The sequence below is a fragment of the Nyctibius grandis genome, chromosome Z, assembly GCF_013368605.1.
Source record: "Nyctibius grandis isolate bNycGra1 chromosome Z, bNycGra1.pri, whole genome shotgun sequence".
Lineage (NCBI taxonomy): Eukaryota > Metazoa > Chordata > Aves > Nyctibiiformes > Nyctibiidae > Nyctibius > Nyctibius grandis.
Window position 1 is genome coordinate 99,691,385 of NC_090695.1, and position 12,334 is coordinate 99,703,718.

The 12,334-nt window shown below is 48.8% G+C and overlaps 1 protein-coding gene across 11 annotated transcripts in view; it reads right to left on the minus strand.

The window, feature by feature from the left end:
* LOC137676872 (uncharacterized) overlaps positions 1-12,334 on the minus strand; it is a 136,357-nt gene that overhangs the window by 105,361 nt on the left and 18,662 nt on the right. For 10 of the 11 annotated variants that reach the window (XR_011050163.1, XR_011050166.1, XR_011050165.1 and 7 more), the window contains exons 2-3: positions 8,454-9,388; positions 4,501-4,638 (exon numbers count right to left, since the gene is read on the minus strand). The gene's annotated coding sequence lies outside the window, so the exon portion shown is untranslated. The remainder of the gene's footprint in view (positions 1-4,500; positions 4,639-8,453; positions 9,389-12,334) is intronic. The other variant, XR_011050161.1, reaches the window with a different exon arrangement.

The following is a 12,334-nucleotide window of genomic DNA, read 5'->3' on the forward strand; positions in this document are numbered from 1 at the left end:
CACTAGCATCCACTCTAATTCCAAAAGAGAAACTGTGCTTTTGTTAATTTATTAGCCAGTGCCATTAACTACCATTAGTTAATTATCACACATTACTCATAACTGGGATTTCAGATTATTTATAGTTTTGATTGCTTATTTTCTTGTCAATGGTTTCAAAATCCCATCCAGCCAGAAGTGAAAAAGTTTGAGTGTTACGCCAGGGATGGCTGGCTCACTTTGGCACTGGTAAGTGAAGGTAATGAGGAAGAGTCACTGATTATTTCAAAAATGAAGAACAGATGTTCCACATATTACGGAGCTATTATGCTAAGTGTCATTCCAGTGACTTGTGGGAGTGGCACACTCATTTGACTAAGATTAGCTGTTCCAACAAGGTCATTTATGCTTTAATGTAATTAGTTACGCCAGTATTGATAAAGAAGAAAAAAAATACAACCTGGCAATGAAGCATCATCAGCTCACCACAAGACTATCTCCTTGAGTTCAAGCTTCCTCAAAAATCCCACTAGAGTCCAGTTCATATATAACACAAGATTTTGTTCCTTCCTTTTCTATAACACAAGATTTTGTTCCTTCCTTTTCTGTGCTGCAGGACAAAAGGGGACTTGTCTGTCAAACCCAAGATCCCAGTAAGAAACCAGAGGGTTTCAGAAAAAATGTTGGTGCGTCACCCTCCTGGGAAGCAGCAGAATGGCTCGAGAGCCCAAGAGACCCTTATCCAAAACAGCATCTAGGAGAAACAGCTCCATGCACTTAGTGACTGCAATTATATTGACTCCAGTAACCCCAACTGTAACTTGGTTAACTTTTCCTTGGGCTGAACCAGGCCGGACTGTGGTCCAGTAGCTAAAAAGTAAAGTCTCATCAGATTCAGCACTGGTTTTCCGGGCTTGACCTGATACAGCTGTCACAATAAGGGGCCTAGTGCTCCTGGGAGCTGCTGAAAGGACAGAGGTATTTTTTTCTATGTATATATTATTATTATTAAGGTTGAACCAGAAGCCTGGTGACGGTATCAGTGTTTGTAAGCCATGCCAGCTGCCCATGCTCCAGAGGCGCGATTTTGTTGATGTCACCAGGCCACCACAGGAAATTCTGATGCAAAGTCTCGACACCTGCAGACCGTGCAACCAGGCAGCTCCCCAGCACCGCCCTGCCCCAGCACTGCCCTGCCCAGCCCAGCACTGCCCTGCCCCAGCACCGCCCTGCCCCAGCACTGCCCTGCCCAGCCCAGCACTGCCCTGCCCCAGCACCGCCCTGCCCCAGCACCGCCCTGCCCAGCCCATTCCCATGTGGGAAACCCACTTTAAAAGCTTGCGGCGTACGCAAATAGTCTGGCAACAAGTTTCCAAACAAGCAGCTGTTTCAAGCATCCCAGCCCCGAACCCACCCTCTCTTCTCCACAACGCGTGACAAATCTCCATCAAGTGCTGCCACCTGTTTCCACTTCGCAGGCGACCGATCCTTGTTCATCAAAGGAACAAAGCTGTTTTCAATTTGAAAGCTGCAAATCACAGTTTAATTATTTTGTCCTTCAGAGCTCTATGCTATCTTTTACTAAAGCTTTTTCAGATATGAAGAACTACCATTGGCTGGCTTAAAAAGGGAATAATTGACTGACAGCTGAAAAAAACCCCACTTCTAAGGACAATAGTATTTGTCAGTCTGGTATTTTTCACTCTGAAGACAAAACGCATTTTATCAACACCCTGAAATTATTTTGTCAACAAAATTCATTTTGTAGCATTACCTTCATCTGTCAAGCTGACAGGACATTCTCCAGAGTGTTTTAAAAACCATTTTGCTAACACAATTAATGTCTCCAAAATTAGGTTTTGCCTTTTAATCGTATGCGTGGGAAGGTGTTGCAATGCACACACGGGCAGGTGTGAACGGCAGCGCCGTTAGCTCACGCACAGCCGGAGAGAGCCCGTGCGTGCGAAATACGCGCAGTGAAACGTCACGCCAGCCCGACACGAGCCAAAAGAGGAGGTGCCACAAATGGCACGTGGACAAGAATCCTGCTTGAGTAAATCATGCTTTTACAAGGCACTTGATCTCACTGAAAACATTTCAAGGAGCTTTATGTAGAATATTGCAGAGCAATATTGCATTTCTCTGGTTAACCAACCACAACTGTTAATGGCGCAGCTGGAGAACCTGAACCTCATCCGAGTGGGTGATAGAGCTGGTTGTCTCTTACCTCTGTGCTGCTCGCCGCATGCCCCGAGAACCCAGACCTTCAACGCCCCTTCACTGTCATGGAGCTAAATCTGACACATCCCTTCGCCGTCCTGTCTGTGCCGGGGTGTTGTAACCACGGCCGCTCAGCCCCTCTCCCACTGCTGTCTTCTTACCAGCTCCCGACCGTGCCGAGGTTTTTACAGCCACAGTCACACGACTTAAACAGACTTGCTCCCTCTGGGCGCCTTTTTGACACTGACTCATTCATTCATTAATCTGTTTTTCATATTTCTAAATAGAAATAGACATGACTGGTGTGGATGATCAATACTGTGTTCTCTCATTCCTCAGTTCCCATCATTTTAGAACCTACTCTGCTTTTAATCTTAGGTCTTTTTAATGGGAATTGGTTTTGTGAAGAATTTGACACTTCATTATGGCAGCTCCATGCTAATAGATTTAATAATTCATATCTGCATTGGTCACTTTTAACTGATATTACATATTCCAGGGCTGCTTCATGACTCCGTTCTTGTGAGTCAGGAACAGCTTTGGCCTTCCCCAGTGATCGCCCATTGCGTTACCAACACACAGGGACTGCATCTGCCAAGAGCAACAACTCCAAATACGGCCTGGAAAAAAGACTGAAGATCTTACACTGATCTTGAGAGCATTAGAAAACAGACTGTAAGTCAAGAGTGAAATCCAACAGACTGCTAGAGCAAGGTGTAACAGACCCCCCAGCCCAATCAAGCCATGCAGCGCACAGACGTGTCGGGGGCACAGACGGTGCTGTGCCAGAGCAGCACGGCCGTGACACACCTGCCGAGTCCTTAGGGTTGTCCAGCGTGGCACACTGCAGGGCCTTCTGCTGAACAACAATGGTAATCCTGAGAGCAGCTAGTCACAGCAGGAGAAGAGGCAAATGCAAGTCCCCCCCTTCAGAAGAGACTGAACAGGCTGTATTTCTGGCTGAGTTCACAGCAGCTTTAATAAATCATTACTATTATTTAATTTATGTAACATTTTCTGCAAGTCTGACGGCCTTCTCAGCATTACCGTTGGTGCGGGATGACTTTACCCCCACCTGAACAGGACGAAGCAGCCATACGCTACTAGTAGATTAGGGAGGCACTGAGAAGGGATCTCCTACCCATCAGAACCGCAGCAAAGCTTCAGACAGAATGTATATGTCTTGGCAGGCAGCCTGGACACCACACCTCACAGCCTGACTCGTCTAGGAAGTGGACTGAGGAGCCCACCGAAATAAGAACCCAATACAGATACCAACAGAGCAACGCAGCCCGAGCCATCTGCTCCTTTGTTCCTCCTGGCCCCTGGCCCCTCCATGGCAGATCACGGAGGAGAATACGGGACCCAGCAGGTCGGCAAAGGGGCTGAGAGGTGGATCACACAGCATAAGTGCCGTTAACTGATGCACACACCTCTGGCAGTAGCTCCCTTGTCATCTAACCCCAGCAAGTATTTATTAATGAAGCTCTCCTGATTGTTGATTCATTTGATTGCTAAAGCTTGTGGAACACGTACTGTTATTATTCATTGTTATTAATGTTCACAGCTCAGCCTCTCTCTTTCCAATATGCTCCACAGAGGAAATCGAAGGCTGAAGCCAATCGTTACAGTAAATGAATGATGGAGCCGCTTGAGGATAGGAGCAAGCCTGCTGCTCTGGGACTGCGGCAGGTTACTGGGAGTAAGTTAATCTTCACACACAAGGGCTGCAAAATGAGAGGCTGTTTCAGGTGGGCTCTCTGGTCTGCGCACGGCTTCCTCAGCCAAGTCATCAGTGAGCATCACCCTAACAAAGCTGCCCGTGCACACCAGCGACCCAGGCCAGGTTTTCATCTATGTGCAGAAACAGGCCTGAGTTCAGCAGGAGAACGGCCCCTGCTAGACGGGTTTGACGCAAGGACTCGGACAGATGCGACAGGCAACTCGGCACAGCCTCGCCGAGAACACAGCCCACATGATGGGCACGCTGAAGACAAGCAGAGCTGGCTGTCCTCAGGAAGTTTCCTCATCTCCACTCCCCTGCAACTGCTCATTGCTCATAAAAGGCCCAGGACAACCCGATCGGGGCACAGCGCGTGGCAAACCGGAGCTCAGGAGTGCAACACCCGAATGTGCTGAGCAGAGGGGGAACAGCACGCCGCCTCCTGCAGTGCTTTCCCTCTCTCTCCCCCTAACCCTTCCCCAGGCCTCACCGACCTTCCCACAGCCTCTTTGCTACATGATGTTTGACAATTCTTGCACCACATATAAACCCCCCAGGCCAGTAGGTAGTGCTCCTACCTGTCTGGTAGCGGAGATGCTCAGTAGCGTTCTTACGCCAGCTTTCCAGAGCAATATATTTGTTCATGTTATATCTTCGGAGTCTGCAGAGCCATCACATACCATATTCGACCTATTATTCATCGCAGATCGAGAATTCTGCAAAGCAAGAGGAAATAAAAAAGAGCTTAATACAGCTTCACTAAAATGGAATTTGCCAAAGACTCATAGAAAAATGGATTTAATTAGGGCTGCTAATGGGGAACAGTTTGTTCCCGTGATTTAAAGCAGAAGTTAGATAGTGTCTGTAATTTCAACATTTTAAATTATATATAGGGGGTTATTTCTCATTTCTACCTTAATTATAAAAATCCATCTTTATGAATCACAATTTTGAGGCAAATAAAGCAAAGGCAGCTAAAGTGATGTTTTATTTAATAAAACTTGTAAGAACTCACAAAAGAAGCAAAAGACACTTCAGTATGGATAAAACAGACTTACTGTAGCAAATAGTAGTTGCAGGCAGTCCTCTGTACACTACTTAAGGACAGAACAAGGTTATTCCTTTACTTGGGAAAAGGTGTGTAAAGGAAGAAGGTGTGTTCTGTTACAAAAGATGAAACTGGGTATGGTTTTTATGCAATAACAGGAATGTCCTCCATTTAATTTTGCAGCTAAACAGTCCATTAGAGTTGCAGGCATTAATTGGCCTAACATGCTCCAGCTAGCAATCCCATATTCTAGAAGTCTCTGCTACCCCTTCTTACATTGATTACTGTCAGAATCTCTGGCCTGAAAATCGCTTCTGCAGATAACAGGGCCAACAGATCTTGTTAGAGCCACTCCTCCCGAGCCTCCTCTGTAGCCTTTGATTTTATTTAAAACTAACAAATGTTGCTTTTGTGAAATTCCTCCTGTTAGCTGGCTCAGACCAGATGACCTAAGTAAATGAGTCCCAGCACTGCAAAGCACCGATTAATTTAATAGCAAATAGCGCAGACAACTGACTAGCAAGCCAGGCCCAGCTGCTGTCACTGCTGCAGATCCTGCACCCACCGTAATGCATTTTAATACCGCACCTCGGATCAGAACGGAATCAATGAGTGAGGTTCGAATGTGGCACATTTCCTATTTCCCTGACAGCTTATTTCATGGATCACAGGGACCAAAGTACAGCTGCTTATTCAACAGGGGAAAGAATGAATCAATTTTCATTCTTTAATACACTGTGTGACCCGTTCTCTGATGCTCTATCCTTTACGATGGCTCTAGTCTTTTCAAGGCCTTCAGTTTTGTCAGATAGAGAAAATTTAAAATAATGACAAAACGCCCTGCCCTAGGTCTGCTTCCAGCTAACTGCTCTGCTGGTAATAAGTCCAAATGAAAGATATTATGTCACTCAGGTTGAATTAAACAGACAAACTATGATCCTGTATCGTTAAAAAGGAACCAATCCCTGGAAGATTTCTGTGATTTCGCTCCAAGATCCCCATGAAAGGTGCTGGACACCACAAAGATTTTGATCCTCATCTGCTCCAGTTTTTCCACTACTTCAAAACGTGAAGGAATAATATGACAAAACGGCAGCCCCAGCCGCAGCAGCAGCAGCTGGCTCAAGGAGCAGGCTCTCTGCTGGGGAAGCCCTGCGCCGCCGGCTCCTGCCTGCGCAGAGCTCGTGCTGTCTGCCAGGGCCCGACGCAGGGAAGCCAGATGTAGAAATGCAGCGCCTTCTCCCCACCCGTGGTCCCAAAGACCAAGCCTCGTGGAACGGGGAGTTCTGTTGCTCTGCTCACCCCATCAGACTCCCCAAAGCAGCAGACAATGTCAGCAGTTCTTTAGGCACTGCTAATTTGGGCAGAATTAATACACTGAGATGCATCATTTTGCAATTTCATTGTGAAGATTATTTTTCTCATTTAGAAATATCCCTGGGTATTGTGGCTTTAATTACCCTCCCTGTGCCTTGTGTTTGTCTTGCTTTATTATTTATCCCCAGTTCACAGCTGATATTCATATTGTTCTTGTCATTGATAACTTGGTTTCAGCCTGGGCTTTCTTACCATAATAATTTTTCAAAGGAGGAAGGTCAGATTCTGCAAAGGAGGACAGAGCACAAGGGTGAGTGTGACGGCCACCCCGGGCAGCCCCGGGCACCGTGCCCTGGAGATGCCGTGCCGCGGGCAGCATGCAGGAGCCCGGCACCACGACAGAGGGGGACAGCGGGTGTGCCAGCTCACGGATGAACCCGACAGCACGGGGTGAACTGGGAAGCTTGGAAAGGAAGCACCCGAGACCTCCACAGGCAAACAGGATCTCTGGCTCTCCTTTCTCGAACTCTCCTCCTCCTGCCTCATTGTACTCTACGACTGGGACAAAGGTGAGGCCCCATGAGCCTTGCTTGGCCTTAAGACATAAAGGTAATAAATCAGGCCTTATCAGAATATAATCTAGATGAAACGGACATATCATGGCTGGCCTTATTTGCTTTTCTCTCTACATATCCAGTAGTTCAATTCTAGGGCTTTCAAAGCATGTGGATTTAACAAATATCAGTACTTCAGGGCACACGGGCAGACAAATTGCTTTTTCCAGTTCATAAGATGAATCTGGGAAGAACATCGGTCACTAAATGGTTGCAACAAATGTTCTAGTCCAGACCTGTGTTTAAGCAGGCTACGAGCTGTGGCAGACGTTGCTACATTTGTTTGCTCCTGAGAGATTAATTTTCCTTTTTTATTTTTCTGCCTTTCATGAAGGAAGTCCAGAGACGCATCGCAGCTCAGAACACCCCATCAGCAGCAGCTGTTCCACTTGCTGCTTTGGTCTAGAAGCACACCTCCGCACGAGCACAGCACACCTCCCGCTTCGCCCTTTGCACACACGCACTGGGGGGGACAACACGCACCTTATAGCTGGCATGAAATGGTCTCCCGTTCTCACCACAGACGAGTTCCCTACACACCAGCCTGCAGACTTGTGGCTATCTTCACCTTTTCCATATAAGAACATCAACTTTTCCTTCCCAGTTTACCAGACCCATCCCGCCCATCTCCCATCCCTCTCCTGAGCAGACCAGCTGCCCATGGACTGGCTATGCCAGTGCTCAGTTCATTCTGGCACTAGCCTGGTGCTTTTCTCACCTGGCCACGATTGTACTGCAGCTAAACAAAATATCTGAACTTCTCATTGATGAAGTTTTGGCAGACAGTTCTGGAGGACGGTGATGAGAGATGGAGGCTGAGCAGCCAGCAGCTATTGTACAGTCAGCTGCTGAACAAGTGGATTTTGATGAGGTTCACCCGATGAGCTCAGGGTGCGCGAACAAGAGCTGTGTATGCAGCGCCGGGCACACGCTGCCGTGGGGGTGAGCGCTCTGCACCCCGGCACCGGCACCCATTTGTCCCCGAGCTATCAGAGAGGATGTGAAAACTGCCCACTACGCTCTGCCAAAGTAACGTCCAAAATGGAGCTCCAACAAGACTTTGTCCCTTCAAACAATGTACAAATTAACAGTCGGCAGCACTTGAAAAATGGCCCTAATCCCCGTCTGCATGGGGAGCTTGTTCCCAGTGCAATGTGCCGTACTATGACAACGATATATTCTTCCAGTGAGTGAAAACTAATGAATAACTAACACCCTGACAGTCCTGCTATTACTGAGTGCTTAGGAGTTGGGTAAAACTGACAGTGCAAGATGAATATGGCACTAAGACGAGATGTTACTTTGCATGACTGGTCAGGGGAATCCAGACTTAATGGACATTACAGATGGGTTAATTCTAAAGGCTGAATTTGATTCTGAGCCATAGTTGCTCTCTGAGTGAACAGGGAAGGCTCAATCACTTGCATGACTGAGTCGCAGGGGGTAGTCCCGTTTGTGAAGGAAGCATTGGGAGTGTGGTCCTGGGAACAAAGCACGCGAGTCTGCCTGTTGCCTCTGCCTCCCGAGAGCAAAACTCAGGCAGACAACTCACCTGCAGATGCGGTCAGGAAGGCGGGACTGTCCCTAGCAGGAGGGATCACCAGAGCACACTGAATGTGCACTAGCCCCTGTTGTCGCAGGAATCACCAGGTGCCAGAGAAATTATTCGACATCAGGCTGAAAGAGGAAGGGCAGTATGACCCCAGAATCCACAGCGGCTCTTTGCCCAGAACGCTGTGGAGCCCAGACGTATTCATGAGTTTCAAGAGGCTTCAGAGACACTCCTGGAGCACAGCTCCTAGTTCAGTGCAACGGGCAGACACAACCACTACTCCAGAAGGACTGTGAGCAGGATCTCTGAGGACTGTGGGCAAATAATAATGTAATCCATGCCCTGTCTGCTATAGGCTTTTCACAAGCATCTGCTAATGGCTGTGGCCAAAGAGAGGCCCCAAGCTAGCCAGCCCTCCGTGCCGCACTGAGCTTTCTCTCACATTGCCTCCACGGTGGTGCTGGAGGTCTTTCAGTGGCTTGTCACTGGCAGCACCCGCCTGCAGCGCTCCCCAGGCTCAGCAGAGGATCACCACCAAGGGGGGATCTCCCGTGTCTGGCTTAGCTCTGTTCATCCCCAGGGTATGACAAAGCGTAGTGCTGCGGGATCTCCCCTACGCCTGCAGCACCAGACGGGCTGTGTCACCAAGGCAGGCTTGGCTTGCAGCAGCAGGCAAACATCGCGTGTTCCTTGAGACTCGACATGGCTGCGTCTTGTTTCCACTCTCTTTCCCTTCAGTTTAAATGCAATCAAGGACAGACCTTCTCTGTCCTCAGAAGATATGGAGCAGGTCCCAGACCGCGTCTCTTTCCAGGAGCAGATATTTCAGATGATGATAACCTTGCAGTGCATCAGCCTGGTGAAGTTGTGGTCACAGTGACGTCAGGACGGTCTCTGAGCCTCTTACCCAGGCACAAACCAGGAGGAGCCAGTTCCTGTAATTACAAAGTTGAGCCATATCAGAGGAAAACTAATCAGCTTGTTGGATGCCAGCAAATTAAATATTAATCTAACTATTGTGAACACAAAAATGTTCATCTTCAGATATTTTCTGGCACAAGTGTCAAAATCAGAGTGGAACTAAGGCTTTATTCGTTTTCCATTATCAACTTAAATAAAAAGACTCAGAAAAATGGGCAATGATGTGCAGAAGCCACTCAGCACAGATAATTACAGTGTAATCACTCCTAGAATATGCTTCAGACGGAGGTAACTCTGACTGGCTTGTTTCCCTGCTTTGTTACACCAGCCAGCCCCTCAGCATTGCCTGATGGAGATGAGGGTCCCAGAGCCAGCACCTTTAGATAACAACGGGGCTGTGGCAGGCGCGGGGGCTCGGCCCGCCGGCCGCAGCAGGGTGGAGAGAGGGCCGCTACACAGGAGAGCAGAGCAGCAAGAGGGAGGGACGCCGCCGGAGCAAGGCTGGGAGGTGGGGACGGAGCAGGGAGAGGGGCAGGAACGCGGGGGCAGGGGGTACAGAGGGGGCAGGGGTACGAGGACGCAGCGAAGGACCGCGGAGCAGCTGCAGCCGCCGCAGCGGGATGGCGAGGGACGGCTGCGGGACGGTACAGCCCTGCGGGCCTCTCCCTGCAGGGCAGCAGCTCCGGCCTTCACGGCGCTCAGACCGAGGAGCTCCCACGGCTGCCCACGCAGCAGCCGTCCTGCACGGCACCCACACCCGTCCCCAGCACCGCAGCCGGCCACGCGTGGCTCCTCCCGTGGCTCTTCCCGTGGCCTCCCTGTCGCTGAGCTCTCACCATTGTGCTGCCCATTCCCAGCTGAGCCCCAGCGGGGGCCGGGGAGCCACACTGGAGAGGGGAACGGCAACGCGGGCAAGAGGAGATAACGGCTCTGAAACCAAAGGACTCTTCTTCAAGGGAATCCACTTCTTCGGACTGTGGACAAGAGGCGATTTCCCACCACCCTTTCTCTGGCGCATCCGGCCCGACCCTCCTGGTGGGTGCCAGCCCGCGCGCTTCACATTCCAGTTCCAACAAGGGCCTGACCGTGCTGCGGTGGTCGCAGCAGCGAGCAGGGATGGCGAGCTCTCGCTCAGCGCGGGGCAGATGCCACGAATGCAGTCCGTGTGCGGGGGGACAGCGAAAGGGGCATCCACCGAGACAGAACACAGCTGCAGGCTGGATGACGTCGCACTCACCAACGCCTGGCCACTGCACCGGCTTTATCCAGAACGGCAAAAACGAACCCCCCTTTAGAGCTCTAGTGGATCACCCTTATGTTCTTAATCACTAATTTACATGGGCTTTTTGCTTGGAACTAGGGCAAGAATTATTTTTACAACAGCATTCATAGATATTCTCTCTGCTTAATTATTAACTTTGCTGTAGTAAATAAAGAGTGTTTATGAATTCCATCAATCTCAACAAACCTTTTGCATGTAAAGCACTGAGACATTTGTAATGAAGAAGCAGCATTCACCTCTGCTTTATTTAAAGGAATGAAGTGATAAATACAGTTCTGTGGATGCTCTTGTGCAGTTTCTTAAATTCGAATGCCTGCCAGCAATTCTGCCTGACTTACTAGTTGCTTCATTACAACAACCTAAAAGATAGGAGTGGACTGGAATAAATCGGGACTTTAAAGAGCTCGTACGCCCTTCAGCAACACACGGGTTTTCAGAGATGGTGGAAGCTCTGTTCGTTAACACGGTGCTCAGTATTCTGTTCTGAAACTACGGCGTCTCTCCGTGTCAGGCGCTGTGCATCAGCCGGACGCTGCAGCCGTGTCTCTGAACGCTGCTTCCCACAGGCTCTGCCCGCCGCCGTGGCAGGGAGCTGCTTTGGAGGCAAATGCAGAAATTCTGCATTTACTTCCTTTAGCACGTTCTACGTCCAGCCTTTCATCAGTCACACTGATGGGCTGGTATCCTGTGGAATGCTGGGTTACTCTTTTCCTGTCCTTAAGATCCCCATCAGAACGCACAGGGGACGTGCCAGCCACTGAACTACTCCGTGTGGTCCCCAAGACTGGCCTCACCATTGAAAGCGCATCTCTCTAGAGACACACAAACTAAAGCAGTAGCTGTGCCTGGGTGTCACACGCGCCAAGACACCTCTCCCAGCTATTTATACAGCGTATTGCCAAACAGGCATTGCCAGGGTTTCTTGTTCTGATCCAGTTTGACCCTGACAAACAGTGGTTTCCCTGAAACAGACAGGTTCTCTGTTTTCTAAATAATCATCAATATTTTCTTCCTCTTGATTTAAGAAAGCCATGATCTTTGGGTACGTGCTACTTAGGATCCCAGGGGCTCAGCACAAGAATTGACAGAGAAGCCAGTAAATCATTCCAGCTCAGCAGCATAAACAACTAGAGCTCTTGTCGATATAAAATGAAAATGACCATGCTCTCATTCTGGAAGAAACTGTGGTATTAGAAAGCATAGGTTTGACAAGACAAACTAAAACCTACACTCTCAGATTCCAGTAGACCTATGCCATATTAATTATTTATCAGGATGTTTTCTTAAAGTAGTGTCTTTGTGCCTTTAATTTTCAATTCCCTTAATGCTATGAGGATCTCTGCTGGCAACGCATCAATTATTAATAGAGTTAAAACAATATTTGTTTTCCCCAAATACACTTTCGAATGTTGTCCTCATACCAGTTAGGTTTTTCTGAAACTTTAATGAGGGTCTCTGATTTCCTCCAGACTCATAGCTGAGGCACAGGCCTGGCTGGGCCTTTGATTTGGCTGTCGGAGCACACACGGCACCGCATCCTTCACGCTGTTCGTCCCACTGGGGCTGGGGCGTGATCAAGCTAAACAGCTGTGGAGAGGGAGGAGAAACAGCAGCACGTCTGTAATTGGGAATTTCAGTTGCTGAGCTCAGAGGTTCTCTTGTTCTAGCGACTGTTTTG